Source organism: Heterocephalus glaber, unplaced genomic scaffold, assembly GCF_053883595.1.
Source record: "Heterocephalus glaber isolate CG9 unplaced genomic scaffold, H.glaber_assembly_v1.0 deba00000470, whole genome shotgun sequence".
Classification (NCBI taxonomy): domain Eukaryota; kingdom Metazoa; phylum Chordata; class Mammalia; order Rodentia; family Bathyergidae; genus Heterocephalus; species Heterocephalus glaber.
The window spans coordinates 17,432,029-17,448,405 of record NW_028258145.1 but is presented as its reverse complement, the minus strand read 5'-3'; the positions used below and the strand labels follow the sequence as shown (position 1 = coordinate 17,448,405).

Genomic DNA, 16,377 nt, shown 5'->3' with positions numbered 1-16,377 from the left:
TCAGCATGGTCTGATTATCTCTGCATTCTCAGGGAAGGTTGGTAGCAATTCTTGCAGTGTGGCTGCCAGACCGTCATCCTCTGACAGACTTGTGTTCACCATCTCCCCAGCCAGCTGGCTCACCACACTGGGATCGATTCTAGGTCCCCCACCCCCATGTGTGATTTCTTCTCTCTCAGATCTTGCCATGGAGGACTGGTTGGTCCCATCGACCTCTCCCAAATTCTCACTGTCATCTCCTTGAAACCTCACAGAGCTAGTGCCTGGGCCAGCGCCTCCAGCTCTTGATGGAAATTATTGTCTTCAGTGCACCTTCAGAGGAAGCCATACAGCAGCAGGCCTGTGATGTGCTCTTTATCCGAGTAGTCCATGGCACCAGCAGCACTGGTGGCTTCAGCTCTCTGGGCTCACAGATGGCCTGGCTGGGCAGTCCCAGAGACTGTGGAGCAGAAGGACCAAGGCAGCATGGCTAGGAGAGCAGGGAGGGAGGCTAAGTAGCCTCTCTGCCCACTCATAGTGTCCACCCCTCCGTGCCCCACCCTAACCCACTGAACTTTGACAAAGGGGTCAGAAGTAGTGCTGGAGGAAACACAGCCTCTGGAACAACTGCTGCTGGGAAATCCGGCTCCCCTCAGGCTGAAGACTGAATCTAGACCCTTATCTCTCACCGTGCACTAACATCAAATCAAATGCATGGAAACCTAACTCTGAAAACAGAAACCCTTACTCTGCTGGAAGATAAAATTGGTAAAACTCTTCAACACACAGACACAGGCACAGGCAAGAACTTTCTGAGCAGAACTCTAATTGCACAAGAAATAACATGGAGAATCAGCAAATGAGATCATATCAAATTAAAAAGCTTCTGCATGTGAAAGAGAACAACCAACAGAGGGATGAGACAACCTACAGAATGGGAAAACATTTTGCCAGCTACACAACACACAGAGGACAAACATCTAGAATATATAAAGAACTTAAAAAAAAAAAAATCACACACACTCAAGTAAAAGACCCAATCAAAAAATAAGCAAATGAAATGAATAGATACTTCTTAGGAAAAGAAGGAGTTAAGTTTTGAATAGTATAGAAGGAGTTGTTTTGTTTTTGTTTTTGTTTTTGAGACAGGGTCTCACTGTGTAGGTCAGGCCTTGCCAGATGTGGTGGCACATGCCTGTAATCCCAGCACTTGGGGGCTGAGGGAAGAAGATCGTCATGAGATCAAGGCTGGCCTGGGCTACGTAGTCAGTTCAAGGTCAGCCTGGACTACATAGCAATACCCAGGCTCAAAAAAATTAAAGTGTATCAAAACTGTTCAGAAAAGAAGAAATAAAAATAAATTGGATTTTGAACTCCACCACTTGGAGATAATTCACAGTAGATATTTAGCAACTATCTTTCTAGATGTTTTTAATCCCTAAATACACACATTAAAACATGAGGATGAAAGTGTGTGTGCATGTATGTTTGTGCATGTATGCACGTTCATGTATAGGTAAAAAAGACAGTTTTACAGAGAATAGGGATATTCATAATATCATTACAAAAAATCGAATCATAGGGAATTATAGTTAATAATAGTGTGTTATATACTGAAATTTGTGGAGTTTAAGTGTTCTCCACATACTCCGTGACCACATGCAGTGACTGAAATTAATTAGCTTGACTGTGGTAATCATTTCACACTGTGTATGCACATCAAAGCATATACATTAGATACTAGCTTTATTTTTGAATCATACTTTAATCAAGCTGGGAGCAATAAAAAATGGGATCACAGTTTTCTTAAAGATACAAAATATGTAGCTGTGTGTGGCAGTGTACCACTGTAATCTTAGCACTCTGGGAGGCTGAGGAAGGAGGATCAAAAGTCTGAGCCCAGCCCGGGTGATTTAACAACTTGGGGAGACCCTGTCTCAAAAAATAAAAAGGGCTGAGGATGTAAGTCAGTGTGATGGCCCTGGGTTCAATCTCCAGTACTGAGAAAAAAGAAAAAAAAAAGACATCTAACAGGAGGAAAAAAACTCAAGCAACTTTTGAAGTTCAAAAAATATATCTTGACAACAGGAAATACAGATTTCTAAAAATAGTCTTTTAAGCCCTTCTCCACTGTTGGTAGGAGTGTAGACTGGTGCAAGCACTGTGGAAATCAGTGTGGAGATTCCTCAAAAAAACTAAAAGTAGAGGTTCCATTCAACCCAGCTATTTCTCTTCTTGGTATCTTCCTGAAAGAATTAAAGCATCATACCACAGTGATATATGCACACCCATGTTCTCAGTGACACAGTTTATAATAACCAAAGGCTCATCAACTGATGAATGGATAAATAAGATGTCGCTTTTTTATACAATGGTACCGGAAATCCCTGAAATGTTACTGGAAACCTCTGCAGTACGCTCCAGTCTCCTGCCCAGTGTGTGACACAGGCCTGAGAAAAAAACTAAAAGACAGAAGTAAGAGAGACAGAAAGTGGGGACCAGGAAGACCAATGCTGCTTTAGCAAAAGGCACTGGTCCGTCCAAACCACTGATTTTTATTGGTCATCAATTGGGGTAAAGGCGAGCTACAATTGAGGGAATGCAACCATACAGTGTCTATGGAAACTAACAGAAGCAAGGATTGTAAAATGAAAAGACAAAACATTCTCAAATTAGAAACCAAATAGACAAAATATATGGTTGTAATTAGAACACTGTCCTTCTATTTAAGAAAATTTTAATTGTGGGAACAGAATTTGGGTGCAAGTTACTCTGACCTCAGCATGTAGGTTTCAGCTATACTTACTTCTATAAATAAGCCAATTGTGGGGTTGACTCTTTATAGCCTCCACTGCTTTGGGCATAATAAATATTGTGGTCCCTTGCACAATGGAATACTACTCTGCCATAAAAAGGATAAACTTGAGAACTTTCTAGCTAAATGAATGCACCTTAAGACCATATTCTTCTTCTTCTTTTTTTTTTTTTGATCGAACTGGGGCCCTTGCGGCTTGCAAGGCAGGCAGCGGAACCACTGAGCTAAATCCCCGGCCCTGAGACCATATTCTTAAGTGAGATAAATAGGACACACTTGTTTAAATACTGCATTGTTTCTCTGGTATGAGAAACTGGCAATGGAAATAAGGACCAAAATGTACAACAGATACTGGGAAATGAGAAGAAAATGTTCAAATGAGAAGGGGAACAAGGGAGGGGGGAGGGAGAAAGGAAAGAAGAGACAAGAAAAAAAGAATAGAAGGAAAAATTGAAACAAAGCTTTTGTACATAAGGAGAGGAGAGGAAGAGAGGTCAAAGGGAAGGGAGGGGAATGGGGAAAAAAGAAGAAGCACGATATATCATGTACAGGTGCAAATCCTCCATGACAAATGGTATCATACATGTTTTATGTATATCTAAACCAATAAATGTTCTGCTTGAAAAAATAAAATAAAATAAAAATAGCCCTCTAAATTAAGAAGGATAACATTAGGTTAGTCATTTTTAAAACCAGTGTGTTTCAACTTTAGACAACATCTGTTGACTTCTAAAGAAGAAACATGAGGAAATTAATACACTTTACTCTGTCTCCTTTCTCCTCCACTGCCTCTGCCTCATTCTGTGGTTGTGTCATTTTCACACAGGAAAGGTTAGTATTATTCACCTTCCATCCTTTCACCAGTATCCACCACTGTCTGGTGGGTTCTATATCTACATGGGTGGTGTTCATGATTGTTCTTTTACCTTGATTTCTCCTTTCCCCATTTGTTTTTATTGGTGAGATTTCATTTTCAAGTAGACCTTTTTCATATTGGTCTCATGAGTTCTTACATGTTTCAGAGTGGGTGTCTTTATATTTTTTAAAAATGGATTAAAAATGTCTTGGGTTATCCTTTCTCTCAGGTCTTTGTAGATTCTGCTTTTTTGTCTTCTTCTGCTTTGTTTTGTTTTGCTTTTTTTTTTTCCAGTACCGAGGATCAAACTCAGGACCTTGAGCTTTCAAGGCAAGCGCAGTGCCACTGAGCTAAATCCTCAGCCCTCGTTTTGTTTTTGTTTTGTTTTGTTGAGAGTCTTTCTATATAGTCCAGGCTCATCTTGAACTCACAGCAAAGGCCTCATGGAGGTCTTTGTCCTCTGATTTAAATGTTGCTTCTGCATAAGTTCAAGGCTGATGTTTACTCCCTATACATGACTTGCTTCTTTTACTTAAACATATTCAAATTTTTTTCTTTATCTCTGAAATTCAGCAACGTCACCAATATATAAATTAACATTGTATTATTTAGAAATATAAATTCAGACAGAAGCCCGAAATAACAGTGGATTTAAAAGATAAAAATAGATTTGTTTCCCTGTAATCCCAGTCCTCTGGAGGCTGAGGCAGGAGGATCTCCACGAGTTTGAGGCCAGCCTGGGCTACATAGTGAGTTCAAGACTAGCCTGAACTACATAGCAAGACCCAGTCTCAAAAATAAAACAACCACACAAAAAATTTGTTTCTCATGTAATGATATAAACTGAGATAGCAGCAATGCTCTAATGAAACTGTCAGAGGTTCAAGCTCTTCTCTTTGCTTTACCATCCCTAGGATGTTGCCCTTGTCACATGAACCAGAATGAGTATTCTAGCTAACAGGGAGGTGTAAAGCAAAGGGGAAAGCACGTTTAAGGATGTACTCAGAAGGTGTTTGTAATATTAATCTGTTGGTTATATTCCACTCATCAGAGCTTTGCCACATGACCCCACCTAACTGCAAGAGAAGCTGAGAAAGATTTCATTATAGAAGAAGGGAGAATGAATGAATACTGGATAAATACTAGCAATCTTCACCATCTTCGATCAGCATCAGTTTTTCTCCCCCATCTTTTTTTAGTCTGTAGATTCAAATCTTTATTTCAAGAAATCTTTTCTTCTATAACATCTGTATTTGTTTTTCTGTTACATTGATTGTGCTTTCTCCTTTAGAAACACAAAGAATTTCACCTTTTACAGTCTATACTTTCTTATCGCTTCTCGGCCTTTTGGCTAAGATCAAGTGTAGTACAGTCTATACTTTCTTTGAAATCATGGAGAACTATTTGTTAGGCTCTGTTTCCTGAAGTAATCCCTTTTGTGATGTATGTTTTGCATCTGCTTTATGTTCTGTGTCTTAATTTTTCTGAGATGGTGCCACTTACGATCTAGGAGCAAAGTGAGGAAAGTGCTGGGGATTTGTTTTATCTCATGGTTACTATTTTTGTCATTTACCCTTCCAAATAAAGAGATACATACTTTTTTCCTTATGAAATGAGATTATTTGGTACATACAATTTTGTGATCTGCTTTCTTCATGTTGTAAATTCCTTTTTTTCCCTCTTGGGAACTGAACTGGGAATTGAACACAGGGAACACTGAGCTGCATCCTCAGCCCTTTTCTCAACTTTTGTTTTGCAGCAAGTCCCAAGTTGCCCATGCTGTTCTTGAACATGTGATCCTCAAGGACATTTCTATTTTCAGTAATTTATTATTATGATCAAACTTATCCTTTTATTTTATTTTTAATTTTTTTAAGTCAGGGTCTTGCTGCCTTGTCCAGGATGGCCTCAAACTCCAGGGCTGAAGTACACCCTGCCTCAGTCTCCAGAGTGCTGGGAGCAAAGGCCCAAGCCACCTTATTTGGGCCTTCACTTTTAGAACTGGATGTGAATAACACTCTGTTTAACTGGAAGCAGCACGAATCATGCATGTCATTTGAGCATTGCTCATCTTGGAAAGAAATGAGCTATTTGTTAAAAATTAGATTAGAGAAAGATAAGACAGATGACCTGGGACAGATTATAATTTTAAATTGATTTCTTTTCTTCAAGAACTGTCACCAAATGTGCTTTCTCCTGTCCAGGACCATATCCCCATGCCTTTAGGGTGTAGGATGTCACAGTGGACACTGTGGCAAAGACAGAACTTCGGATCTTTCCTGTGCCCTTATTTTCCCTCTCACAGACCCCTCCCTGGCCCTAACAGTCACCATTTCTACTTGGCCTCTGGTATCCCTACCTTGCCCTGCCTGGGTCTTGGAAGTTGAAGCTGGCTTCCCTTAGTCATCGGCTGCTGACCTCGATCCATGACAATGGACCTCCCAAAGCAGTCATTGCCTCAGCTTCATTTGGCAGCTGTGGGTCTCTACTGTTTCCTTGCCTCTCTGAGGCCGGAGACAAGTCCAAGAAAGGACAGTGCTGTTTGTGTAGAAAAAATTGGGAAACATAAAATTACTGCAGCCGGGAGGGGTAAACAGTGTCCCGCTTTCACACAATGGAACACAATTCATCAATGAAAGTAAGTGAAGCCATCCCTGCACACTGCAGTAGGTAGGTCTTAAATCATACAGCTGAGTGAAAATAGCAAATTACAGAAAGGTGTGTACTCAGTGATTTCATTTCTATAAAATGCAAAATCTCTCTCAAACTAAAACGTATTATGTAGGAAAATATACCCAAGGAATAAAACTTTAACCGGAGGGCCGGGGATTTAGCTCAGTGGTTCTGCCACCTGCCCCGAAAACGCAAGGACCCGAGTTCAATCTCTGGTACCAAAAAAAACCCTCTAGCCGGGCGTGGTCAGGTGTGGTTGTGCACTCCTGTAATTTTAACACTCAGGAGGCTGAGCTGGAGGATCACAAGTTTGACGTGACCCCAGGCCACATAGCCAGTTTGAGGCCTCAAACTCCAAACTTCTAAAGAAAAAGGAAGCCAGGGTTAAGGCAAATTCAAGACAGTGGTTACTCTACTGAGGCAGGACACACACGAGCCTTCAAAGGCACTAACCAAAATCATTTTTTTAAATAGTTGGAGGCTGGATATGGTGGTGCACACCTGTAATCCTAGCACTCAAGAGGCTGAGGCAGGAGCATCAACGTGAGTTTGAGGCCAACCAGGGCTACACAGTGAGTTTAAGGCCAGCCTGAACTACACAGTGAAATACTGTCTCAAAAGAAAAAAAAGCTGGATAATAGGGATGTATATTCATTTTTGTTATTAAACTGTATATATGTATATATATATGTGTGTGTTAAGCATATTCTTTTGTTGGCACAATATTTGATAATTAAAAATGGAGTGTTTGCTCCTTTTTTCATCTGTGTGTGTGTGTGTGTGTGTGTGTGTGTGTGTATGTGTTACTGGGGAATGAATCTAGGGCCTTTGCTGCTTTTTTATGGTGAAACAAGTTCTCACCAAGTTTCCCAGGCTGGGCTTGGACTTGTGATCCTCTTGTCTCAGCCTCCCACAGTGCTGGGATTACAGCCATGTACCACCACACCTGGCTTTATTCTCTCATCTTTGAAAGGTGGGATTGTGTCTCTGTTTTCTTTTTCTTTATTTTCATTTTCTGGAGGTGCTGAGGCTTGTGCATGCTAGGTGAAAGCTCTAGCACTGTTCTACACCATCAGCTGCCCTGTGGAAGATTTTAAAGATGGAGGAGTGAAGTAAAAAGAGCTTTCTTTTGCCCTTTCCTGCACACAACATCTTTCTGCCTCTCTCTACTCGAGGTTTAAATAATTCACCTGGACAGCCTGTTTAAGCTAATACTGGGCCTTATGGCATCATGGACCTTGGATTTCCACACAACATTGAAGAGACTAAGTCTGTGGAGAACATCACGAAGCTTTGTGATTTCCAATATTATTTATTTTTACTAATATATATATGTGTGTGTGTATGTGTTAGTGGATATTAATGTTATGAAATATTGGGTTTCATTGTGACATTTTAGGCAGGTCAATTTTTTTGTTTTTGGTACCAGGGATCAAACTCGGGTCCTTGAGCTTGTGCAGCAGGCTGCAGAACCACTGAGCTAAATCCCCGGATCATTGTGACATTTTAATACATGCATATAACATTTTGATCATGTCCATCCCTTATTACACCTCCTCCTCCTCTCCCTTATTCCCATCCTCTTGTCTAATAATAGTCTCCCTCCAAGATTGTTTATTTTATTAATTTATTTTTTTGAGACACAGTCTCCCTAGGTAGTTCAAGCTGGCCTTGAACTCACTGGGATTTTCCTGCCTCAGCCTCCCAAGTGCTGGGATCACAGGGGTGCACCACCACACCTGGACAAGATTGTTTATTTTTAAAACCCTTAAAAGGAATTCAGAAGCTGGTGGGTGCAGTGTCTGTGGGGGTGAAGCAAAGTGAATACCATAGGATGGGAGGGAGAAGCTGGGGAAGCAGCACCAAGCTCAGCTCTACCTGGGACTCAGGATGCCCAGAGGGAAAGGGGGAGAGAAGAACAGGAGTCTGGGCAGAGTGAGGGCAGAGGGAAGAAGGGCCCCTGGATCCAGTGCCCAAGCAGCCTGGTGCCCCCCTCGGTGGGCTTGGCCCCTGCTAGAGGGCAGATACTCCTCCCACTCAGGGGCCCCGCATCTGTTGGGACCAGAATGTATACCTAGATGGGCCCCAGGGACCCTAAGGCTCGGCCTAGAAAAGCCTTAGTGTCCCAGCTGGGCAGACAGATGGTGGGGGTGACGCATGTCGCCAAGAAAGGGCAAGAGATCTTGGTGTGGCTGGCCCATCTGACTAGTCCTGGAGGTAGGACGAGCTGCTAAAGGGTTTAAGCTGGGATGTGGTGTTTGGTTTTGTTTTCGCAGTGCTGGGGAGGAAGGCCAGGGCCTCATCTTGTTAGGGGAGCGCTCTACCCCTAAGATACGTCCCTATCTTCAACCAGGCTAAGATTTGATTGTGACGATACACAATAAAAAAAAAATGCTAGCAAGACTTTGGTAATACATTTAAAGGAATCTATATTGTTTTAGTCACATCAGCATCAACATAGATGTTGGTAATGTCCGCATGTGAGGACAACGTGTTTTCCTCCTATGGCAAATACTTGGAACACAGAAAGAATCAGAGACCCTTGGCAAAAACTTCCTCCCAGACAGACGCTTGGGAGACCTGTGGTGTTCCGTGTCCGCGCTCTTCCTCTGGATTGCGTCTCTGAGAGGAAAAAAGACCTTTACCTACTACTAGCAAGAGCAGCCTGGACGGGTTCGAGAGGACTCCTCTCCCTCAAACCTGTAGCCTTATAGTTCCTGGCCACGTCCCGGGAGACCCGAACCAGAGCCTGACGCTCCCCGAGGAAAAAGAGGCGACGCAGGTGATGGCGGAGACCAGTGAGGGAAGCGATAAGTCGCCCCAGCTGTCGGAGGAGGCGGGCGTCCCCGGCGACCCCACGGACTGTGGCCGTGCTTCCCAGGCCTGAGTCGACGATGGTGCTGAGTCTGAGGTCGGGCAACAGGAGGCGCCACCTTCCACTGGGGGGCTAGACGCAGCCGCAGAGTTGGTGCCCACCGACTACAAAACGTGCTCAGGATGGGGAGGAGGCCCTAGAAACCTGGGGCGCAGAAAGATACGCGTCTGAGGTGACGGGGAAAGGGAAGAGCGAGAAAGCAAAGGCTGAAAAGTGCGCCATCACTTCTGTAGCGGTGGAAGAAGAGGTGGGGTCTGAAGTGGTGATGGCGGAAAGCATGGAGAAGGAGGAGGCTGTGGAGGCGGCTGTGGAGAAGGAAGCCCCAGTAGGTAAGGAAATGGAAGTGGCGGAGGAAGATAGAGTGACAGGGAAGGTGAAGGAAGCAGGGCCCTGGCCCCTAAATATGAATCTGCGCATGGATCCTCTGGAAGCCATCCAGCTGGAACTGGACCCTGGACACTGTGAATGCTCAGGCGGACAGGGCCTTCCAACAGCTGGAGCAGAAGTTCAGGCGGATGCGTCGACATTACCTGGAGCGAAGGAACTACATCATTCAGAGTATCCCGGGCTTCTGGATGACTGCCTTTAGGAACCACCTCCAGCTGTCTCCCATGGTTAGGGGCCAAGATGCAAACATGTTAAGGTATGTAACTAATTTGGAGGTGAAGGAACTCAGACATCCTAGAACGGACTGAAACTTCAAGTTCTTCTTTAGAAGAAATCCCTACTTCAGAAACAAGCTGATCGTCAAGGAGTATGAGGTCAGATCCTCCGGGCGAGTGGTGTCTCCACTCCAATCATATGGCGTACGGAACATGAACCCCAGACCTTCATTTGTAGAAACCAAGACCTCATCTGCAGCTTCTTTACCTGGTTTTCAGACCACAGTCTTCCAGAGTCTGACAGAATTGCTGACATTATCAAAGCGGACCTGTGGCCAAATCCACTGCAATACTACCTGTTGCATGAAGGAATCCGCAGAGCCAGGCGTCCACCAATAAGAGAGCCAGTGGAGATCCCTAGGCCCTTCGGTTTCCAATCCGGTTAACCTCTACCTTAGGGAATACTCCTGCACAAATGCCCCTACCGCCTCCTGCTGGATTTAAGCTTAGGCAAAAGCAACGGTATGCTTTTTTTTTTTTTTTTTTTTTTTTTTTTTTGACTGAACTCTGTATCCTCTCTCCTCTGGATATTCAGTTCTTTCAACTTCAAGATTGAAACTGTTATGGACATACTTCTTAACTAATACTTGGCTTCTATGCTCTTCTGTGTTAAGAGCCAATGCTGCATGACAATAGTTCACACTACTTCTAAGACAAGCCAGTGATGATGTAGGATGCATTACCTTTACACTGTGTAGACCCTGGTTTTCTGAGAGCCTCTGATTTTACTGCCACTTGAATTTCTAGCTTGTCTAGGAGCCCATTCTGCTCCTCCTGCTCTGAATCCAGCAGTTTAGGAGCTTGGTACTGGGCATTAATGATGTCAAGGGAGAGCAACAATGGACCAGTTTTTCTGTGATTTATGCTACTTCATAACTTGTCCTGTACCACTTGTTACCTTCTAATGTTGCCTGCTATTTGCAATGCCAACTCCTTGAGTGTTGCCAACAACTCTGTCTCCCATATTAACGTTTTTCTCCTATTATAAAGAAAAAACTTTTAAAAAGATAGTTTAGAAACATCTGAAAAAGTAGGCTTTTTTGTTTTGGCTCTTATTTCCAGAGTAGAGAGGTTACCTTAAGTCAATAGACTTAGAGATCTAATTTTCCGCTCTCCTTCCTTCACAATTCCTCATACTCTAACAAGTATAGAGGGCTTAAAGGGAGGCATATTTAGTTGGAAAGAAAGGCAAAATCTACTTTACAATCAATAGAACGAACAGACTATGATGGGTATTCTAAGTAGGGGAAACTGAGCAAAAGGTTAGAGGCAGAAATGAGCCAGGTAAAAATTGGGTTGAGAATGAAGGCTGGGCTGACAGAGCTATCAGTCTTATTTTATTAGTGGTCATGGGAGGAGATATTTTCTCAGGTTTGAAATAGAAAAATTGCAGCGATTTTAGAGTATTAAACATGTTGCTTGGGAAAGGGTTCTTTAAAGAAACAGTGCAATTTTGAATGCTTTTCTTGTTTATGTGAATTGATGTACATGGAAGATTAATATTCTGCTGTTATTTCATTAATACTTGTTATTTTCTGTTAATGCTTGCTGGGAAAATTCAGCTGTATTGCTTTTTTTTCTTTTAGCTTTCACTTGGGAACATGGAAATAATTGTACTTTCCTGTACCGTATTGAGACTCAAGTGAATATTCCTAAGAGTTTTCAACTTGTTCTTTTTTCTGTTAAGCTGTACTTGTAGCAATGTAGTTTGGATGACTTGGTCTTTATCAGACTTGTGAAGTTATTGTCTTCATGGAAAAATAATTCACAAAAAATATGTGGCTTGATTGATTTTCTTGATAATTTGTTCTGGTAACAACTTAGTAGTGGATATGTCTCTTTTCTTTAATTGCATTAAGTACTTGTGAGATTACTGTGTTAAATTAGAAATGTACCATTGGCTATTTGTCTTTTTTTATATTTATGATGGTAGACTAAAACCATGTCACTCTGCTAGGAAAAAAAAAAGAAAGAAAACTTCCTCCCACTCCCCTGAGGCTCAGGGCGCACAGATTAGGCACAGCTGGCTGAGTTCCTATTAATGTTAAACTCTTCTTCCAGACAACAGCTAGCTGCAAGTTCAGTTTCTCTCCTTGGGTTGGCAAGACTATGTTCCTAACATTAGGGTGGGCATCTGGCCTTCCAACTTGTTAATACAGCACATACATTTAAATCACCATGAGATGGCTTTTCTTTCTTTCTCATTCTTTCTTTTTTGTTTTGTTTTGTTTTTTGTTTTTGTTTGTTTGTTTGTTTCTTTTTCAGAGACAGGCTTTTGCTCTATAGTTCAAGTGTCCTTGAACAATCCTCCTGCCTCAGTCTCCTGAGAGCTGGGATTACAGGTGTGTGCCACCACGCCTGGAGACTGTTAATTCTAACCATTTAAATATACACAAAAACTAAAGGAGGTCCAAATACTCAGCACTTGTCTGTGCTATTTAGGGCTGTGAGCAAGACTATTATTGCCCGTTTGACTTTACATTTCATCTTATGACACCGATTTTGTGTCTGTCTGACTGCACATTGATTCATTCAATCTGCACATCTGCCAAGGTAGGAGCTCTTATGGCAACTGGAATTAACTGCTTAATTGTGTAATGTTTGTTTAAATTCCAGGAGAATAGGGACCATGTCTGTTTATATGTTGTATCCCTGGTGCCTAAGAGAGCAAGAGAAACCGTGGGAAACATTCCGATTTCATTGTGGAATGACTTCAGCTTTCCCCTCTTACAAGCAAGCACAGGATGACAGTTTAGAGACGTTAACTAGCTTACCTACTATTAGGTCACCCTCTAATCCAAACTCACATATTCTTACTGGCTCTCAAATAGTCCAAGCTTGTGTAAAGATTGCATAGCTTGGTCAAGTTCCTAGCTATTAAGTGGAGAGGTAGCAAAAGATTAATCAACACCTTTTAAGAGACCTTTGCTTTTTAACCAAGTTAACAACATAAAATGGAATTCGGAGGGGAACTGCTGTGTTTCAACTTGCCGTGTTGTGGGAATATATCACACTGTGAAATTCATACCTGGCCTTTGAGAGGAAAAGCTGGCAGAGGACTTGGCAGAAGTATTGTTAGGAATTTCCCGGCTAAATCTTCTTAAGCTTATTACCAACAAAGAGGGTTTCATTAAAATGGAGATCATGTGGTTTTGTCATTCTTTCTCCTCATCTCCTCACCCAAAATCTTTGGAGAGAAGGGCTCAAATTTTCAGGGCCAGCTGGCATTCATCATTCTTGCCTTACTTGCTTGAAGTCCTGATTCTACCCTTTAGCACACCCAACTCTGCCCTGGGCACAAATTCCCTTATACTGTGCACATCTAATATTCCAAAGTCTCCAAAGAGATATGGAGCCCCCTGGTGGTGCACACCTGTAATCCCAGCACTTGGGAGGCTGAGGCAGGAAGATTGCTGTGAGTTCAAGGCCAGCTGGGATACATAGCAAGACCTTTTTTCAAGAAAAAGAAAAAAGAAAGAAAAATTGTTATGTATATTCTGTCAGCTTTATTCTTATGGTTTTTGTGTTTTCAGTCTTGCTTGGAAAGAGCTTTCCTATCATAATCCTAAAATTTTTTAAAAATTCTTTTATTCCTGGTACTTTCATATGGTTTATTTCATCAATTTATCTAGAATTTATTCTGAGGTCTTTCTTCTAAATTCATAGATCTGGGCCAGGGATTTAGCTCAGTGGTTCTGCCACCTGCCTTGAAAGCGCAAGGTCCAGAGTTCAATCCCTGGTACTAAATAAATAAATAAATAAATAAATTCATAGCTCTGGGGCCTGGGATTTAGCCCAGTGGTGCTGCACCTGTTTTACAAGCACAAGGTCCTGAGTTCGATCCCTGGTACAGCAAAAAAAAAAGAAAAGAAAAGAAAAAGAAAGAAAGAAACTAAATTCATAGATCAAGCAACAAACTTAATAGCATTTTGCCATTTCCTTAAAAATGTCCTCTTTACCAAGGAAAACACTCTTCTAATCTTGTGGCTGCTTCTGGATTGGATTGTGTTCCCTTTATTTACTGTTTTGTTTTTTGAGACAGGGTCTCCCTATGTAGTTCAGGCTGGCCTTGAACTCACTATGTAGCCCAGGGTGGCCTTGAACTCACAGCAATCCCCCTGCCCCAGCCTCCTAAATTCTAGGATTACAGGCATGCACCACCACACTCACCCTCCACTGACTTATTGTGAAGATTTTGCATGGGCACCATATTGTTTTTGTTATTTTTTTTGTATATCCTTCTATTGGTACGTTTTAGGTATACAATATAATGACATTCATCATTGGAAATTTGCACCTTTACATAATCTCTCTTGCTTCTTATTTTTCCCCCTTCCCCTGCCCTCCCTTCAACCCCTCCATCCCTCCCTATTTACAAAGACTTTGTTTCCATTTTTTCATTTTCTCATATTAATTCCATTCCTTCTTTCCTTTCCCCTACCCCTCCCACTTCCCCTTCCCCTTTGCCCTTTTTCTTCCTATTTCACATTATGTATTATACCTTTTAGCCCTTATTTACACCTTCAGTTTCTCACACTAGAGAAACTATTCAGTATTTACACGTGTGTCCTGTTTATTTCACTTAAGAGTATTGCCTCAATATGCATCCATTTAGCAATAAATGTCTCTAATTTCTCATTTTTGATGGCTGAGTAGTACTCCATTTTATTTTTTTAAAAACCCACATTTTCTTGATCCAGTCTCCAGCTGATGGGGATTTGGGCTGCTTCCAAGTTTTAGCTATTACAAACTGTGCTGCTGTGAACATGGGTGCACATATATTGTTTTTATTACTATACCTTCAGGGTATATTTTGATATCTAAAAGGACATCCTCTCATTTTTCTTATTTTCTCCATTTTTCTGGGCTTTTTTACACTTTGTTTTGTAACATAGAGCAACCCAGAGTAAGTCTGGGTCTGTTTCCTCATGTGAAAAGATTAGCAGTCAGATTGTCTGGGTATCAGTAAGGGCCCACCCAGAAAACAATGTCTTTGTCTTCGAGGTCTTTCAGGCAGAGGAAGTTCAATATAGAGAATTAGTGATTCTGGAGCTGGAAGGACTGAGAGCTTCTGTGTGGGGGTTCAGAAGGAGGAAGTAATTCTTTTTTCAGTACTGGGCATTGAACCGGAACCTTCACACTGAGCTACATCCCCTTTTTATTTTACTTTTTTTGAATTTTGAGACAGGGTCTTGCTAAATTGATAAGTTGCCTGGGCTGGGTGTAAACTTACAATCCTCTTGCCTCAGCCTTGAAAAATGCTGAGATTACAGGTGCATCTCCATGCCTGGGTAGGAAGAGGTATTGCTAATACCTGAGGAGGGGTCACCTGGTAGAATCTAAAACCCCATGGCTATTGACTGATGGGAGCTGAGACCATAGAAGGAGGAACAGAGCTATTGCCAGGGACAGCATAGAGAGGAGGGAGGGAGGAAGGGAGAGAGAGAGACAGAGGAAGACAGGAGAGAGACCCTAGCTTCTCTCCAACTCTTCCCTTTCTCCAAGCTTTCCCTAGTACTTCCCACTGAACCAACCTGAAAGCCAGAGAGCAAGTGAGTGCAGGGTTAGGAAAGGCAAAGAATTCATCAGAGAGAACAAGAGAGTCAAGGGGCCCAGCAAGCAGCTTGGTGACAGAGCTCGTGCTTAGCATGTGCAAGGCTCTGGGTTCTGTCCCCAGCACCGGAAAGAAAAAACAGGCAGCTGACCACAACCACACGCTAGCTGTGTGACCTCTGGGACATTGCTTAACCTCAGTCTGCCTTAGTTTTCTCCCCCAAAGCGGGGGTAAATAATACTGATACTTAGAGGGTTGGGGAGGTGGCTTGCTGATAGAGTGCTTGCTTGGTGTTCCCCCCAAAAACAAAAACAAAGCTTATCTCAGAAGGCTGCTACTACCTGAGGACTAAATACATGAATGCATGTTAAATGCTTTGTAAGCACTAGAGTACTGCCACTTGTAGTCAGTTCTGTAGAAGGGAGATAACATCCATCTCACAGAATTGTGCTCAACAGTGAAGTGAGATGGTACCTTTATAATGCTGGCCCAGTGCCATGCACATAGGACCGGGAACTTGGGCACATTACCACTCCCTGAAGCCCTCATGCCTCACCCTGAGTCTGTGCTCCATGCTGTGTGAAGCTGATGATGGCCTTGACCTCTGGGTCAGGCAGCCTGCTAGGAGTTAGGAGCTCGCTGAGTATGGTGGTGCACACCTAGAATCCCTGCACTTGGGAGTCTGAGGCAGGAGGACTGCTTCGAGTTTGAGGCTGGCCTGGCCTACATAGTGAGTTCAAGGCCAGCCTGGGAATCACAGGGAGACCCTGTCTCAAAAAACCAAAATTAAACACGTGTGAGTAATGCACATGTATACACGTGTGCCCGACCCCCAAATACACACACAAAATACACATACATATGTCAAAACCCCCAAACCGTATCAACTCCCTGCCATAGATAAAGTGGCTGGAAGCTAAAATATAATGAGTGATTATGGAATTGAGTTGACCTTGATCTCTG

General features: G+C 42.4%; 3 pseudogenes; 2 read left to right on the top strand and 1 right to left on the bottom strand.

Annotated features, from left to right (window-relative positions):
• Positions 1 to 371, bottom strand: LOC147829793 (BH3-interacting domain death agonist-like; annotated as a pseudogene).
• A 4,610-nt stretch (positions 372 to 4,981) lies between these two features.
• On the top strand, positions 4,982 to 5,056 carry LOC147829792 (U2 spliceosomal RNA; annotated as a pseudogene).
• A 4,050-nt stretch (positions 5,057 to 9,106) lies between these two features.
• Positions 9,107 to 10,315, top strand: LOC101698824 (testis-specific Y-encoded-like protein 1; annotated as a pseudogene).
• Positions 10,316 to 16,377: the final 6,062 nt, after the last annotated feature.